The 7560-nt window shown below is 29.5% G+C and overlaps 1 long non-coding RNA gene across 1 annotated transcript; it reads right to left on the bottom strand.

Moving 5' to 3' along the window:
• Nucleotides 1-509: 509 nt before the first annotated feature.
• LOC149511035 (uncharacterized) lies at nt 510-2815 on the bottom strand. Its single transcript, XR_016334775.1, has 2 exons — nt 2686-2815; nt 510-2574 (listed from the first exon to the last, which is right to left on the bottom strand). It is a non-coding gene; the product is annotated as an uncharacterized LOC149511035 (long non-coding RNA).
• Nucleotides 2816-7560: the final 4745 nt, after the last annotated feature.

Raw genomic sequence — 7560 nt, 5'->3', positions numbered from 1 at the left:
TCAATATTTTAAGTCTAAATCCTAACAACCTCACATAATAAAAAAAAAGACAATATTCTTCTTTTGCAAATTTCATATGTATGAAATAATTTTTATATATTTTGATTTCTTCACATATGTTAAATAGAACTTTTAAATTTTATAAACAATATTAAAAAATTATCACATATCTTAATATTTTTTAATATATTTGTAAAAGGGTTTGTGACAGCCCTCTGACTTGTATAATCTAAAAACTCCACTAACTGATTGCTTTTTCCAAGTTATATGATTCAACAAATACTAACCAAGTCAATTAATAATTTAATTGTTTGACAAATTTGAAGGTAAAATGAATGAAAATTTTGCAACCAATAAGGAAAATGCTTTTATTCCCATAAACAAACCAGATGAAATAGATTGAGTTGAAGAATGAACTATTTTGGGGCAAGATATCAATAGCATCTGGATTTCTTAAGCATCATAACATCAAGAAAATCTGACTAGAACACCTTTACATTATGGCAAAATTTCAAAGAAAAATCGCTATCTTCTCAATTTCATTCCTTCTCTCTCTTCCCCAAAATTACAAATTATCTACATCAAGTTGCATATTTACATAAGATGTTGGTATATATCTTTCCAAAAAAAAAAAAGTAGAATGAAGTCAAAAAAAAAAAACAACCCTGAAACCTTAAAAAGTCAGTATATTTCCACCTCTATGTTGTTTGACAGTGTACAATGTCCAATATTATTAACATCAGCACCACCTCTGTATTTCATCCTTCAAAAATCTGAAAATCTTTAGATAAGTAAGCGTCAAGTGAATCTATTAGCCATCATGTGCATCAACAAACCTAAGATTCACTGATGTTGTTAGCTGCCATATTCAAAGCAAACTCGATACATACTGGCATTTCTAGAACATGGTCAAGAAGTCTGGTAAGTTCCCTATGAACATGAATAAAACGTATATATTTTACTAGAAAGGAAAAGCAAAAGGTAAAAAATATATATATCATAACTGGTCTAAAACAGAAAAAAAAATTAAAATATAAAATCAATTATAACACAATTAGTATATATAGAAGTAGAATCATGTAGTTAATCATAAAAAATTTACATATTTTGTGTATAACTCTTAAAAATTTTATTGCTTGTGGAAATGCAATTTTTGCTTTTACGCTTTCCGAAGCAAAAAGCAAATAACAAAAACCCAATCAAACAGATACTAAATAAAGCAAAACAACCAAGAACTTCACATGGTTTGCTAATGCATTAATTTTGCACAAGAAATTTTATGTTCTCGGTAGCTCCCTTTAGTTTTTTCTGTTTCTGGTCATTAAGTTATACTCTAATTTTATTGAATTTAATTTTTTGAATTTTTTAGAATTTATGTATGTACAGTGCTTGAAATTTACATTTTATTTTGCGATTACACAATTTTTTATTCAAACATCATAGATAGCATATTTTTTAAGCCAATGTTTATATATACTGTATATATACATACATTCATATGCACTAATATAAGTGCTATTTTTATCTCTCCAAACCCCCTTTCCCTCTAAAAAGGGGGGGGGGGGTAAAACAAGGCTTATATAAGAAATCAAAATTTTAATCAAACTTTAACACTAGAAATTTGAACCTCAAATTCAACAGCTTGAACATAATGTTAAAGCATGCTTGTGATCTACTACAACAACCAAGGCTTTAAAATGAAATTTCAAAAGCTAGAGAGGAAGGGGAGGAATAGTGGGGGCAAAGGGAAAATGGGAAAGCAGGGGATCAAACTCTACCATAAGCAAAGCAATAAAAAACTGAGACCCAGGAGGTAAACAAAGAGACAGGGCAAAAGATCTTTGCAGAATATGGATGCAACAAAGAAAATATCAGATTATAACCACCTTTTCACATAAGCATTCAATTCCCAATTTGCAAGAAGAACCTGTTATGTCATATATGTTAATTAATTTTGAAAATAGACTGACGAAACTTATCTAAACCAAGATACTTGAAAGCAATCAAATGGAAATCCAAAAACCTCGCTCCATTCAATTGTTCGAAAATGCAAAATGTACAATTAAACAATTGATGATTGCGAGCTAGAACTCCATAAAAGGTAACACTTTCCACCCAACTATTTCATTTTATTTTTATTTCCCTTTTTCAACCACCCTACCATTCTTCCCCGTAATAACAAGAGATTCAAACTGCAACAATCATTCTTTTGCAGAAAATTTAACAGCTAGCAATTGAACGACAAAATTGACAATTATGTACAGTAATAGTCAAAGAAAATACTACTTGGCAATACTCGATAATCCTTTTCACATGGTAGTTCAATTTAAATCATAAAAATAAATGAAATATGGGTAAAACAGAACAGAACCAACATACAATAAAGCCTGAGAAACAAAAATAAGAAAAAAAAAGTTATGCTTAGCTAAAAATAGAATTCGTTCTACACAATGAAAGTCTAACAAAGATCATAGAAAGAAGAAATAAAAAAAAAAATTCAAATACTCTGCCCTTGCCGATGTTGGGTGTCCAAGAATTTGCTGCAATTGCTCCAGCTCTTGAATTATAGTGTCACTGTAAAAACAGGAGATAAAATCAATTAAAAAAAGACCCATAGTTTACAGTTTAAAAAAAAAAAGAATTTTTTAAGATCGAAAATAAAACTGGGCATTAGGAAATTTTTACCAGGAAAAAGAAAAAGAAGAGGGGGAAAAATTGATTGAAACCCCATAACTTTAAACCCCTTTTGACAACATTTTTCTTTTATTTTGCTTTTCTATGTTAATTGCTTTGTGTATCTTTCTTCAATCAGTTTTGTAATTCCAAAAAATTACCAAGTTGAGAATCGATCATTGTGTTTTAGCGCAATGGAAAGCCCGATTTCGGTATTAATAGACCCAGCCCATGTAAGAAAAACCGGGTCTTTTGACCCAATAGGCCTATCAAAACCGGTAATTAATTTGTTTTTTTTTTGTTGATTATTAATTTTATTTTTATGTACGAATTTTTTTTACAATTTTTTTAGAAAAACAAACATTATTAAATCCATAAATTCGTATTTTTGTTTTCGAGGTATTAGTTTTTCTTTCCTTTATGATTGTTACTTTATTGTTGTTGTTTGATCAATGAAAGAGGATTTTTTTTTGGTTAATTAATTTTATTTTTAGAAATTTGAATTCAAAAGAAAAGGATATAAATTTCAAATCTTAATATAAATTTTGAAATAGAATTAAAACAAAATTTAATTATACTTAAATTCATGACTTTTTTTTTATACATAAAAAGTATGCTATCTATTGTGTATCATGTACCAAAATATAATTTTTTTTGTACAAAGGAAAGAATAATAATATTGTGTTAGATATCTTTTTTTTTAATAACCATATAAAATTAATTATTATAGTAGTGAAATTAAATATGATAGTAATAAAATTAAAATTAAAGATTAAATATATCTTAAATATAAGTACAAAGATGACGATGAATTCATATTTTAACTTGAATTCAATGGCATGGAGTAAGAAATTCAAATGAACCTAAATAATTTCTTTAGAGATGATTTGATTTTACGTAGGCATCAAATTATTCTTAATCCAATAGTCAACGTGACATGTTATTACTTTCAGTTTTTGAGTATTGAACAATTTGAACATACATCAACTTCATTTTCATTGAGTTTTTTTTTTTTTTTTAAGAAAATTGAAGTTACTTTTTCAGTTTTTTATTTTGTTCCTCACCAGTCGCTAGGTCCTTGCTTTACCTTGTCAACATCCTGTCCAATATTGAAGATAGTGATCCTGTCCAATGTAGTTTCTCGATACTCACTAGCTTCTCCCAATCATTTTCTTGCTGCCAAGTTATATGAAATGAAAGCTTCAACCAAATTCCCATGTACAGCTTTAGAATCCTCGGCATATGTGGAAGCTATGGAGTTGTCAGATACTTTCAACAAAAGCTGTTGATAGTGATCCATGCTTTATGTTCCAAGAAATATGTTGGCCCTGGTATCTTCTCAAACCATTGGCCTGAAGCTGAGAAACAAAAGATCAAGGCTTTTATACTCATAAGCTCTATTTTATAGAACTATAGCTTACAAGAAAACGTTTAATTTTTTTTTTTACTGTGTATGGTGAGTGCGGAAGCAGAGAAACAATTGATGATTTTGGATTAACATGAAGAAAATACTCTAAAGTAATTAGCTATAAAATGTTAGGGAAAACCTATCAATTGGCAGTACAGATGCATACCTGGATCTCTTATATGAAAATAAGCCACGTCGGATAAAAGGGCAGCAACAAAAATGATTTTGGCTTCGAAGAATAACACCTACACCAGAAATCTTGAAAAGGACTCACACTTCATCTCCATTTGCATCATGATCAAGGACTCTGTCTCAACAAATCTTGAGATTTCCACCCAATTCTCCATTCTCTTGTTCATTATTTCAGGCTCAGTCACTGCTCTACATGCCATGTAGCTTGGTTTAGACTTCAGATTCCTAAACTACAAAATGGTAAAAAATTACTGATAATGAACGGCCTAAAAGAAAGTTGATGAAGAATGACAATGCTACAAGAACAAATATGACATGATAATGAATAATTAGGCAATCAGATAGAACTTTTTAGATAGACCAACCATGCAAAATCGGAAATATACCACAATTAGTAACAACACATTTGGGTTATTAACTATTCCAAAATGCTTACCTGTTGAGACTGAAAATTGAATTCTGATGGAATCACCTTGATCTTCTCCTATTCCTTTTGTAGCAGTCAAGCCATTTGTTTCCCATCTCATTCAGCACCGTATATCCAATAGATAATCCAATCACCAGTCCACATGCATACCCAATCAATACGATTCTCCAATCAGATAAACCATCTAGCCATGAATCTACATCTTCCATTGGAGGAGGCATTGGAACAGCAGCTCCATTGCATTTCCTTGTCAAAGGTGGCCCACATGATCTTGGGTTCCCTTTGTAAGAATCGTTCGAAAATGTACCGAATTGTTTGCTTTGCTGTATGCTTCCTTCAAAGGGAAGCAGTGACATTTCAAACAATGACCATCTGATGGGAGAGTAAATAAAGAAGAATGTATTGATTCAGAGAGGCGGTTCCCCGACAAAGAAAGATGAAAGATTTGAAACTCCAGATCTATGAAATGCAGGGATAAAATCACTGAAATTGTTATTAGATAGATCCAGTTGCACAAGGTTAGTAAGATTTGCAATTGACGATGGAATTTGCCCAGAGAAATTTGTGGTCAAAATCGATAAGATCCGTAAAGCAATGTTTAACAAAAATTCTGGCAACTGACCCATCAGATGGTCATTGTTTGAAATGTCAATGCTTTTGTATTTTTGGCAATGAGAGAACTTTTGTTGGAAAATACACACTCAAATTGCAATTCACTAAATTGAGAGAAACCAAACTAGAGGAAATTTCCAAGAAATTAGGAGGCAAATAAGAGATTGGATTCCAACCAAGGAAAAGTTTGGAAAGAAAAGATAGTCTTGAGAGTGAAGAACAAAATGCACTTGTCAAATTACATTTCGATAGACTTAAAATATGCAAGTTAGGAAGTGCTATGGATGTGGCTTCACACCATTTACTACTTTGAGTTGAAATGTTCACACAATCTAGACGTTTGCAAGGGGTCTTAAATTTTGGATTAATGTCTTGAAGTTTGGGTTTTCTAGTTTTAGAGGTTGTTGAAGTTCAAAAGGCAATGGATGGTAGTAGAAGTTATTGTATGGATGGAGAATTTGGTTATACCGTTGATAGCAAGAATCTTGATTAGATAAATCAAGAGAGACTAACCTTGTTAAGTATGAAATCTCCACTAGAATTTGCTATGGAAACATGAGTTTGAAAAGTCAAGATGAGTTAAATTTGAGAATCTGTCAAACTCATATTGAAGCAGAGTGATATTAAAATTGTTCCCAACAAAATTAAGGTATTGAAGATGATGAAGATTGAAATGGAGTGAAAGCTACCAAAAAGGTTTTTGTAACTGAAATCGAGCTCAATCACATGACCAGAAGCATCACATGTAATTCCTTTCCAATAGCAACAATCTATGTTGGGATCCCAAAGCTCAACTTTGGAAGAGAAAGTAAAATTTGGGGCATAGTTTATTCTTACATTACATTACATTCACATTTTCTGCCCAACACTTGGCAACAGTATCCTAAATAATGTTGAAGACAAATGGACAGGTGATCATCTTCAAACCGATTTGTCTTTTTTTTTTTTTTATAATGATTATTTATTTAATTAACATTAATGTCAATGTACCAGCATATAATTAAATCTATTAAGAAGAAGAAGTTTTGGATTTTATATATGTATGTGAAAGCTATTTGAACCAGAAATAAATTTTAAAAAATAGTGCAAAGAAAATATCATTAAACAAATGATGGGTTCAAACTTTAGGGGCATTCAAATTGGAAATTGATCAAGCAATTCTGAAGAAATGCACTCTTTGAATATTTTGTGTATCTACCAACTACCACATTTTTCCATTGGAGACAAGAGAGAAGTTCCAAATCTATCATAATCAAAACTTGATGATGCTGATGATAAACTAGATATATCATTTTTAATTTTGTGGAAGTTAACAAGCAAGTTCTTTTTAAAAATAATAAAATATAACCACATAAAGTTCTTGCAATACTTTTAATTCTAAATAAAAAAAGACCCAATGTTAGGATATTTTAGATGTATACCATTATTTCTTGCAACAGTATCCACAGGCATGGTTTCTTGATTTTGCAAAAGTATGGAGCCCTTTTTTTTTTTTAACTTGAAACTATTAAAAATTAAAAATTATTTTTCACTTAAAACTGTTAAAAATTAAATTTTAATATTTAAAGCATCAAATATTTTATAAATAGATTACATTTTTATTGACGGAACACATTATTTCAAGGTAAATTAATAATCTAAAAAAATATGTCTTTGTTGATTTCAAAAACCATAATATTCATTTTTTTAGCTTAGTACTAAGAGAGTGATTTAAACGTGTATGAAAGGGTTGAATGTGCAACCTATTCACTCATCAAAAGCCCTATTTAACTAATTTGATGATTACTTTGTAGAATGGTTAGCTACACAACATTTTTAGTCTCACATTTTACTTGAAATGTAGAGATTATGATTAAAATCCTGTTACGAAACAACCAATTAATAAACTAATCAGCCTGTCAAGATAAAAATCTGGCCGGCCGACTGACTAACTTGTAATAATGAATTTGGTCAATGCATTTTCTTTTTCTTATTTTTTAAATACAAATACTTTATTATTATGTATTAATTGATGATAAATTTTAAATATGATAATATTAAATACAAACAGTCATATAATTCGAAATAAAACATAAAAGTGATACAATTTAATATTTAAACAAAAATTATATGAGTTTGGTAAAAGTAAAAATATATATTTTATATTTTATAGGTTAATATCAATTATGACATAATAATTTTTTTATTTTATATATTTAATATAAAATAAATATGACATTAATACATAAATGAGCAAATCTAATAAAAA

The sequence above is a fragment of the Durio zibethinus genome, chromosome 27 (genome assembly GCF_047325235.1).
Source record: "Durio zibethinus cultivar Kanyao isolate XHJ-2024 chromosome 27, ASM4732523v1, whole genome shotgun sequence".
NCBI lineage: Eukaryota > Viridiplantae > Streptophyta > Magnoliopsida > Malvales > Malvaceae > Durio > Durio zibethinus.
This window is presented reverse-complemented; position numbering and strand designations above follow the sequence as displayed.